General features: G+C 36.6%; 1 long non-coding RNA gene across 2 annotated transcripts in view; it reads right to left on the reverse strand.

Annotated features, from left to right (window-relative positions):
- The window catches only part of LOC112487163 (uncharacterized), a 33,454-nt gene that overhangs the window by 3,428 nt on the left and 19,299 nt on the right, over positions 1–10,727 (reverse strand). For both annotated transcript variants that reach the window (XR_003049992.1, XR_003049991.1), the window contains exons 2-3: positions 1,668–1,720; positions 255–337 (exon numbers count right to left, since the gene is read on the reverse strand). This is a non-coding gene — a long non-coding RNA (uncharacterized LOC112487163). The remainder of the gene's footprint in view (positions 1–254; positions 338–1,667; positions 1,721–10,727) is intronic.

Here is a 10,727-nt window from a genome sequence, read left to right on the forward strand (position 1 = left end):
TTTTTTTTATTGAGCCAAAGTGGATGGTTAAGCATGTAAAGACTGTATATACATTTAAGATCTGATGCATAAACATTTTTTTCTTGGGTATTTGTTGTTGTAAATTCTAACATGGGAGATACATTTCTGTATTTTCTTTTTTGAAGTGGGACAGTAAAAGTTGCTTCTGTATTCAGTCAGTATTTTACACACTACAGTTAGTCACAGCATGTTAGCTACAGGATTTCTATGCTTTTGCATAGATGTGTTCTTACCTGGCAGTAGTTTCCCAGTGGTTCCAGTCCACAAGACACCAGGTCCCACAGAGGTCCACTGAGCACAGCACATTTAGACCGGACTAGAGGACAAATCATGACATGGTAAACAGAGTCAGCAACATTTGCATTGCACACATCAATATCAATACTTCTACTTTAACGTAGCTTTGCATTACGTCTTAAAATAACATCTATTGAATGACACTGGAAACTAAAATATGTTTAACTCTGAGTAAGAAGTCGATATTTACATTTTAAACTTACATTTATCCTTAAACATCTGACATGCGAAAAATAAAAAGTAAATAACATCATGTAGAAGGCCACACCCATTCACTGGTAAATCAAAGACTGCCATAAATCCTTCTGCATACCAGACCTAGAACAAATACTACACTCAAGTACCTCATACACTCCCGCATCAAAAACCTGGGCCTGCCAGGTAAACACTATTTAATGTTATTATGAGTATCTTTACAATTAGTCATTTAAAGCTACTAAGCAAATTTCACAAACATAAAATGTTGGTTTTTGAATTTTAGTTTGTTAAAGCAAATATGTATTTGTGTATTCTGAAAATTATCAATGTATTATTGCAAAAATGCATAAACAGTTATTCTACCAACATATGTGCCTGTTTGTTGATTATTAGACACCTGCACACTTGTGAGGTCTAAGGAATAGAAGGAAAGTGAACTCCTCGTCACTGTGACACAGCTCACCACTGCACACAACCAAATGTGACCTCTGTTTTTAACCCATCACCAAAGTCAACAGTGGGCAGCTTTAAGGGGAGCAGTGAGTGGGGACGGAGCCATGCTAAGTTTAACCTTTTGAAAAGTTATCAGAGAAAAATTATCAGCAATATTCTATATTTCCTGCATGGAACTACCATAAAAGTACTAGAAAAAAAAATGCTAAAACAATATAGTGGCAGTAGCTTAAAAAAGGCTTGTTCCTAATATTACAAACTGTACCTTTTTGAATCATGCCAGTCAGGGCACTTGAACAGACTTTATGTTGTTTAACACTTCTTTTTATAAATTAAGGATTTACCAACAATTGTAGTTGTCTGTTCTGAATGTTCTTTAGAGCATTTGCAGCTTAAGTTTAATCCTTAAGCTCGAGCTATTTCTTAACTGGAAAAAATAGTATTTTTGGCCAGAATCCTCTATTTTTTTTTTAAATATTTACCTTAAGAGAGACTGTGACACTATTGTATCATGGGCAAAATTTGACTTAATTTTTGTTTAAATAAAACGACTGCCCTGGGCTAGCTTTCATATTCAAGTATATCAGTCAAAATCTGATCTTGCAGGGTGTTGACGGAGCTGGTGAAGTTGTAATTGTATTACCTAGCTCTGGTTTACATTATTAACTAATGAATGTGGAAGAAATACAAATTCCTACCATTAGTTGACTTGTCTGTTGACCAGCCTTTGTACTGAAGAGGTAACTGACACCTGCAGCAAAAACCAAACAGACAAACATGAGTTGAGTTAACACAGTTGTCAGCATTTGCTCACACATACACGTGTGCTGCAGCAGATACAGACAGATGGAGACTCAGTCTGGACATGTCCACACATGTAAATGGAGCAGCTTACAACTCAGATCTAATCTATCTGTTTTTTCTTTTCCATGTACAATGTCCTGTCATTGGGCTGCAGGAAAACCAAAGATGTTGCACACAGAGTAGAAGAGACCGGAGTCCAGGTGAGATCAGTCCGAGAAAAGACTGCTATGATCCCACACTGGGAAAGTGTGGTTCAGGTTCAGATTCACAGTCAGGAGATAAAGGAGACTTTACAATAAAATAGAGACAACAAGCCCTTTCATCTCAAAAATTTCATTTATGATCATTGTTATTATCGCTTCTGTCCTGGAGAAGAAAAAAAAACTCAATCATTAAAGTACGGTGGCCCTGAAGGTCAAAACACAACTACATTACAGAAAACACATCAACTGTAATGTTTCTCTAATGTTGTTGTGTTTTCTTTCAGTACTTGGTACAACACATTTACTGCTTTCATCACTGTAACCTAAAGTCAGCTCTGCTCACACTTACACATCAGGAGACTCTGACTGTGTGTGTGTTGATTTGTGTCAGGTGCCAAATAACTTTATTAACTTAAGGTTTGTCAAAAAAAAAAGAAGAAAAAAAGAGGAGTACAGCCCTGTGTATCTGTGGTACTCAAATACATCTGTCAAATATCATCTTGCAGGGAACCAATACAAAGACACTAAAGAGCAGTACTGTCTGCAGCTCAGGAGCCACAGGTTGGACAACCCTGTACGAGACCTAGACATAAATACTAAAAATATTATTAATGACATTTCAATGGCATCGTGGTGAGAGTTCCTCTATGTTCATGACATGTTATGACAAAAGGTAAAGGACAAAGTTCTTAGCCCTTACATACTGTCACTGTAATGAACAGAGGATGTGGATGCAGCACTCAGTTCTCTCTGTTGAACTAATTGTCTAAACACTACGTCTCTGTTCTTCACAGAAAATAACACCTACTGAATAAATAATCTGCTGTTTTCAAACATCAAACACCTTCACCTCGTCATTCGTTTGCTTTCTCGTCAGGAAACAAACTCCCTTCACCTCGTCATTTGTTTGCTTTCTCGTCAGGAAACAAACTCAAACATAACTCTCTTTAAATATTCATGCAGGACTATTTTTTCCATTTTTTTCTACATATGCTACTTCATCACTGACCTTGCAGCTTCAAAATCAAGATAAATTTCATACATTATTCAGCAACTGTGTGGAACTAATCATTTAAAGCAACTGCACTTTCAAGTCAGAAAACTAAATCTTATCACAAAGTGCATTAAACAATAATACAAAGAATAATTAATACACAACTGATTGATACAGTGTGTAGTTGATTTAAGTCACTGTGTGTAACTCAGTGACTTCACTGAATAGAATAACATTGTTTTCTTTTCATAATAAAAGGCCTTGGTCTCTGTGTTATTTCTGTCTTTTTCTTGGCCAGGTTAAAGGAGACAAACAATTAAACCTGTGAAAAACAGGAATTCTCAGGTTTTGCATTCGTAGCGAGCAAAATATTTTAAAAATGAATGTTCTTGCAATTCATCAATATGCTGCAGATGAAGCTGAGTGGAGCGCTACCAGCATTTTTCACTCTTCATTGCCAATAAATAAATAATAATGCCAGATATTTTCCTCAGAAATCTCTCTATAATTTGTTTATTATCGTTCTGTTGCTTCATTGTCTTGGTTTGTTAGCGTTGATATACCTTAAAAAAAAAACCTACATAAAATAAGAATGAAACTCACAAATATCAACACAGAAAAAGGTTTAAAAAATGGTTAAAAGTTAGCAAAAGACAACTAATGTAAAATATACAGTTATGAGGTGGACGTTGAGGCAGACAGGGCTAATATTTAGCCAAAATATTTGGACTAATATTAAAGTTTACACTAAAATTAAAATATAAAATCACATCTTATGTACTGTGTCAAATACAAATACATTTAGTCCTTATGAGCTAAAAAATGAGTTTTATAAAAGTCTACAGGTGACTAAAGGTTAGGACAGGATCATAAAAATCCTGAGGCGTTCATTTCTGCTGTCACTGAAAGTCCAGCATCAACAGCATCTAAAGTGTTGACTGCATTCTGACTAACTACTGTGTCAAAGGCTGATGGTTGAACCTACAACCTTGTGGCTTCTAAGTAAATGTTACGCTTCCACAAATAGCTGCTGATCGCTCCGTCTGTCGGAAGTGATTTGTTGCAAATGATCTGAGCCTGCAGGGTTTAGCAGCATTTCCAGGCGTCAACCCAATAAACTCCAGCCGTTGACCTTTCTGCTCTAGTGGCTGGGCCCTGGTCATTGGCCTCCTTCTCCTCAACTTAATTATGACGTCTAATGTCTCACACAAGCTCGCGAAGAGCCGATTGCAGCCGGTGGCCGTGAGGCATCTCAGGAGGAAGCGTCTTGATCTCATTCTTTTCATAGTCATATGCAGACTTTATTCTTATTTTAATGTGGCTGCTGTGTTGTCTAATACTCTATGCTGTTTGTCTACTTCCAAATGTGGCCTTACACTGATGATAGCTGATAGCAATAATAGTGACATTTTATCAATCATGCTGCTGAACTCACTAAAACAATTAACACACACACGTGCGCAATGGCACCCAGTTCTTCAAATATTTTACCTGCTCTTTAAATTAAAAGAAAAAAAAACAATTAGAAACATTAAAATGGTGATAACACAAAGTAGAACTGTATCTAGTACAGTGATTACCTGGGTGAATTACTTTAGTTGACAGGGTAGAAACAAGGAGCCACGTACAATCATTAAGGATTTTCTGAAACTAAATCCTTCCTCAATGTGTCATGTGCCTGATAACAACAACATGCTCACTGGCATTGATTATTGAAAACAGATCTGCCAACAACTCCAGAGTCTCCACAGTGAAGCTGTCCAAAGCTCTGCTTCCCATCTACACAAAGACTCACTAACTGATTAAGTTTTTGGGAAGTTTCAAAATCAAATTCCACCATTTACTCATACAGGGAGCAATGAGCTAGCAACATTATTAATACACAACATTGTGATGATATCAACATTTAATATCTATTTCTGCATGTTTGTCTAAGATAAAAAATGTAAAAAACAATTAAACATTTTCATGAAATTTTCTCAACATCTGACTACATAACCATGCAACTATTACATGCAAAATTAGGATTTAACCAAAATATTACAAAAAAATTTTTTTCAAAAGTTTTTAGAATTTTCTTTTTAGTTTTCAGGAAAATACTAATTTTGCATTTCATGTGGTCAGTTGGTGAAAAATGTATGAACATTTTTGGAAAAAAAAAATTAAATTGTATTTCTTCTGCATGATTCTGTCATCTGCCACAAGGTGAAAATTTGCCTAAATTCTTTCAAAATTTTATCTTTTCTGTATGTTTCTTATCAAATGAGAGCATTTTGAAGATTTTTAGAGAATTTTAAATTAAAAAAAAAAAAAAACTTATTCGAAAATTAGGGTTTTGTTTTAAAAATTTTAAAAAAATAAAATTCCCAAAATATTTTTTCTGAAATTTCCCCAAATGCTCTAACTTGATGAGAACCATGCAGAAAATTAAAAATGTTGGGTTTTTTTTCCCATATATTGTCATGAATTTTTTTTCAACATCTGACTTACATAACACCATGCAGAAAAATTAAAAATGTTGGGGTTTTTTTCCCATATATTGTCATGAAATTTTTTTCAACATCTGACTTACATAACATGCAAAAATGCTCTAAATTGATAAGAAACTTGCAGAAAAAATACTATTTTTTATTTTTTCCCCAAATAATTTTCATGAAACATCTGACAAAAAATTACATGCGACATTAGGATTTAACCAAAAAATTACATAAATAATTTTCTAAAAAAATGTTCAATATGCTCTAATGAAAATTTGTAAAAAATAAAAATATATAAAATATATATTTTCCAGAATTGTTCGGTACAATCCTAATTTAGCATAATTTAGTCATTTTTGGTCAGATACCAGAAGTACCTGGCTACAACATGAGGTGCCTCCCTTGAGCATGAACACCATCTTAATATCCTTTTATCACTGCAACGTCACATTTAGCGGCAATTCTTAAAGAGCCAATCTATTATACAGGAATGAAGATGACTTCATTAGGGACCAACTGCAATTACAATCATAAACTTGTATTATTTCTAATTGTGCTCCGGTACAGCGCTACTTCACCGAAACGTGAGCTATCGAGATGGATGCTAAGCTAAGCGACAATAATTGACATAGTAAAGGCACACTTTTCTTAACGGTGGAAGATTTTAACCAAACAATAAACATAACGTTTGGGAAACACAGGCTAAAGCACAGATACTGTACTTACCGCCACGTGCTTTCGAAGGTTTGACGTGGAAGTTTCGACAGCGACAGCTCTGTCCGTCGGGGCAGCCATGTTGCAACGCATGATAAAGTCATTGCCTCGTTTGCATTTGAAAATAAAGAGCTGGCGGAGATATGGCCAAGGACTTTCTCCTCTGCTCCACGGGAGCTTTCTGCTTGGCAATCCTCAACTTCCATTTGTTGTTCGACAACATTGTTCGACAGGATCGAGCCCGTCTCTTAGTCAACGTTATCTGGCCACATTACCATCGTGGGAAATCTGCGCCCTCGCAGTTTCCTTCTAGTTAACGCAGATTGTTTCCTCTCGTAACCACTCAGTAACGGCTTTTTTTTTTTTTTTCAAATGTAGCGAAGAAAAATAGTTAAGTCAAAATGTACCCGAGAAAAAGTAAAAACACCTGTTCCCAAAAACTACTCAAACCTATACACTACCTATATACCTTAATACCTTAATATGCCCAGTAATATACTGTGGCGTACGGGGCAGTTGGGGAAAAAATGCCCAGTAATGTACCGTGGCGTACGGGGCAGTTGGGGAAAAAACGCTGACTGATATGTTGGGGAGGAACTAAGGTTCGGGACTGGAGTCATTTCGGGCATTATTAAAATCAATAAACAAAAGTAGAGCCTTCCAACCAGACTCAGATTGTTGTTATCTAATCAGATTGACCTCTATGCCTCTAAATAAAAGGTCATATGTGGCTAACATGAATGAAAATCCACAAATAATATTGTTAATATAAAAAAAATCAAATATCTCATAAAGGGCACAGAGAAATAACTAATCACATTTAATGGTCACCATGGATAGAAGTGCGATCGATTTATAAGGTTTAAAAGCTTTTTTCTAATTTTGAATTGTTAGTATAACCACTTATGGTGATACATATTCAATGTTTAATTTCTTCAGGGGCAAATCCACAAATTGACCCAGAATTGAACCAGAATTGAACCCCAAACCCATTCCAGGCCACCAATGTAAAACCAAGGTCGGCTGCAGTGGCGTTCATCTGGGTCTCACCTATGAAATACACATTAGAATTGGGCCAAACTGTTGTTTGTTTTCCAGTAACAATGGATGTTCACAGCTACGCAAACACTTGAGCCTGATGCTCATTCAGCAACTGTGAGTGAGAGGGGGGACAACGATGAGTGTCACGATGCTCTGAGAGCCAGTGCAATAACAACAACCCACTCAGTGACATCGTTGCCTTTTGTTTGTACCTTCTATTGATTTTCACTGTCCTGCTTTCAGTCTGTTATCATTAAGTCAAGTGTCTCATGTTTTATTAACCAGTAGAAGAAAAATCTTTTATTTTGTGATCAGACCCTTGTATTTCAGCTGCGTCGTCTTATTAGAATAAACTGTAACGTCTAGTCTGAGCTTGAGATTTAACTGACGTCATTTCATTGGAGGACCACGTTAGGGTTCCATATTCATAACAGAAAATGCAGATATTTAAAAAATATATATAAGTCAGGCATCTCAAACCCCCAATCCAGGGGCCACGTCTGACCCACAAACCCCTCACAGCTGGTCCATGACAAGATGTCATCAGTCGCTCTATGATGTGAGGATTTCTTATTATTATTCAATGATAGAAGTTGTCAGAGCTGTCACAGAGACATGTCTTTAAATGTAGTAGAATCAGATGTCTTTTATAGAAAAACTAAAACACTATTAAAACTTTTGACATCCCCTCATATTGTACATTAAAGTTGTTATTAAAAAACTTTTGTTGTTGCTTTTATGAGGTTGTCCAGGCTGGAGGTCTGTTAAGTACAGTGAAGAGAGTCCTGACACATCGGTGCCTGGCAGCAGAAATGGCCTCAAACTGAAGGACTTGACATTTTGGAGATGACTCACAAGAACTTTGTGTAAATCTGCTCAATTCAGTGATGATAACTCAGATTAATGTCCCAAGGTTCAGTTCACTCTGCTGCTCTCATCTGCAGCACAGCTTTCAAAACATGTATTATGATCGAAATTAGTACATTTGTGTTCTTATTTCTTTTTTTTTGGTCACAATAAACAAACAGTTCTAAAACTACCAAACCATACAAACATCAACAACAATTTTTATATAATTAACATATATGTATACACACACACACATACATACATACAGATTTTATCTCAATTCACTGCAGCTGTCCTCAGTACACTCAAAGCTGTTCAAGGTCATTTTTTTAAACAGTCACTGCTGTTTTAGAGTTGAAACAGAATGAAAGATAAATATAGAGCGACAACGTCACATGAAGCCAAAGCTGATGTCGTCATTGACTGATGTGAAAGAAGACAAAGGTATGATGTTTACATGGTCAAAATAAAATCAGAAATATCATACCTCACACTGTCTGATGCTATTTCTGTAATTCGATCCATCCGAATGAATGGAGAAATAGATGCATTTGGGAAGTGCATCATTTCTATTAACGTTTCAAGTAATGGCACAGTTAATGGACTGAAAGCTGGATGTTTAACATGGTATTGGAAGTAAATGCTGGCGCCTAGAAAACCACAGAAACAGCCTGGAGGAATCAGAGTTTGTGACTCCAAATTAGAAAAACAATGAAGGGCGACCAGTTGAAAATACAACTCCACACTTTTAACTCAACGTTATGTCACACATTGTTTGAAAACCTCAGGTTCCCAGATACTGCAGTTTATTTTCAACTGCTGTGTCTCAGAGGCATTCAAATCCATCGTCTGGTTTTTGCACTGGCACACACACAAACACACGCAGGCACACACACTCAGAGGATGAGTGGGTGGTGTCACACATTGTTGCGTCAAACAAATATCTTTAACAGAGCAGAGAATCGGCCCGTGAATAACTGGAACACATGTACAATGAAGCAGAAACAAACTGAGGGACAACAAGGAATCACCACAACAAACAAATAAACAAAAAACGGACATTCAGTTTGATGAATGACATCTGACCATGAGCAATAATGTAGATGTACAGTATCTTAAAAAAATAAAAGAGAAAAAATATGTACTGTACCTACAACTCTGGAAAATCTCCTCCTCTCATTCTCACAACACAGGTTTGAAAACCAAAATCTGATGAATGTCCAACTCATCTACAAATGTCAACCTTAATGCTGCTTAACAGATTTCCATACTTCAAGGAATCTTGCAAAACTATTTTTTTACACCAACTTCATGTTTGGGAAACATTCGTTCTTTTTTATTATTATTTTAAATGACATTTCAAGAACACATTTTCTTCCAAACCCACAGACAAACTCCCACATCCCATCTGTGGCCCACAGCCAAGTACCTGTGAATGACTCTCATTGTGGATTTAAAACTGGTGATAAATTCATAGACTTTGTGAATTTGTGAAGCAGGTGTATTAGTAAAAACATTATTAAACTTCTCCAGGCTTTGGGGTTTAAACAGAAAAGAGCAGCGGTTACCACAGAATAAAGAGAATAGACGCAGACACAGTCGTTACGAGGCACTCTGTGACTATTCAGGACAATTGACTCTGTGCTCTGGAAACTGAAATCCTCAGGTGATAAATAAAAGTGTAAAAAAACAAACAAACAAACAAAAAAAGTAAAGTGTTGATTATGTGGCTGTCACAGGGCAGACCCCACCATAGGCAAACACTGTCTACAACAACAACAAAGTTTATTGGCTTTCGATAACCACACGCTTCCTGGCGATCCCTAAAAAAAGGCTACGTAATGGCCTGGAGAGGAGGGACAGAATCGATCTGTGCCCACTCTGGGCCAGGAAAACCATCAACAGCTCTACAAATGGTGCCTTGGCTCAGGCCTCCTATTAGAAACACTGATGACAGATTCATGCAATCTGTCAACAGAAATCAGGAGCCATTTACACCAGTGAGTGTGGACGACAGTAGTTCCCCCCATTTCTCCAAAGAGAAATTGTACTTTTAGTTAAATGGTGCTGATGGAAACATCCTGGAATATAATTGTTACTAATGTCAGTATCATAACTAAAAAAATAAACCAAACCTTTGGTCAGTGTCATTATATCAATGTGATAGTCATTGATCATACTCAACAATTGCTGATCAATTCAATACATCAATACTAAATACATTTTAGAAATATCCAAAAAATGTAATAAGGTTCAGCTGCATGGTGTGTGTATATCAATAAGAGGAAAATGTTAAGGAATCCCAGAGTCTACCTTTGTATAAACGTCTATACATCATCAACACAAAGTCCAACAATATTGTTGCACTTCCAGCAGGAGACGTACACAGAGAGCAGTTCTCTAAATCTCTTCTCTACAGCTACAAGATGATTTATTCCAGAGCCACTGAAGAGCAAATGGACACATTGTTGTTTTTCTGTTGTTTTTTTAAAGAGCAAGAAACACTCTTGAACTGTTGAACCTGAGGTCTTTACTTAAACATGGTTTAGCACTTAAGTCCAAATCCATGTTTGCACCAAGGACAGTTAGTAAAAGTACACAGGGAGGGGAAGGGGGGGGGGGGGGGAGGACTCTGTCCCACACCATCAGTGATAAAACAGAAGGGGGAGGGGTATG

This window comes from Cynoglossus semilaevis, chromosome 1 (assembly GCF_000523025.1).
Source record: "Cynoglossus semilaevis isolate Cse_v1.0 chromosome 1, Cse_v1.0, whole genome shotgun sequence".
NCBI lineage: Eukaryota > Metazoa > Chordata > Actinopteri > Pleuronectiformes > Cynoglossidae > Cynoglossus > Cynoglossus semilaevis.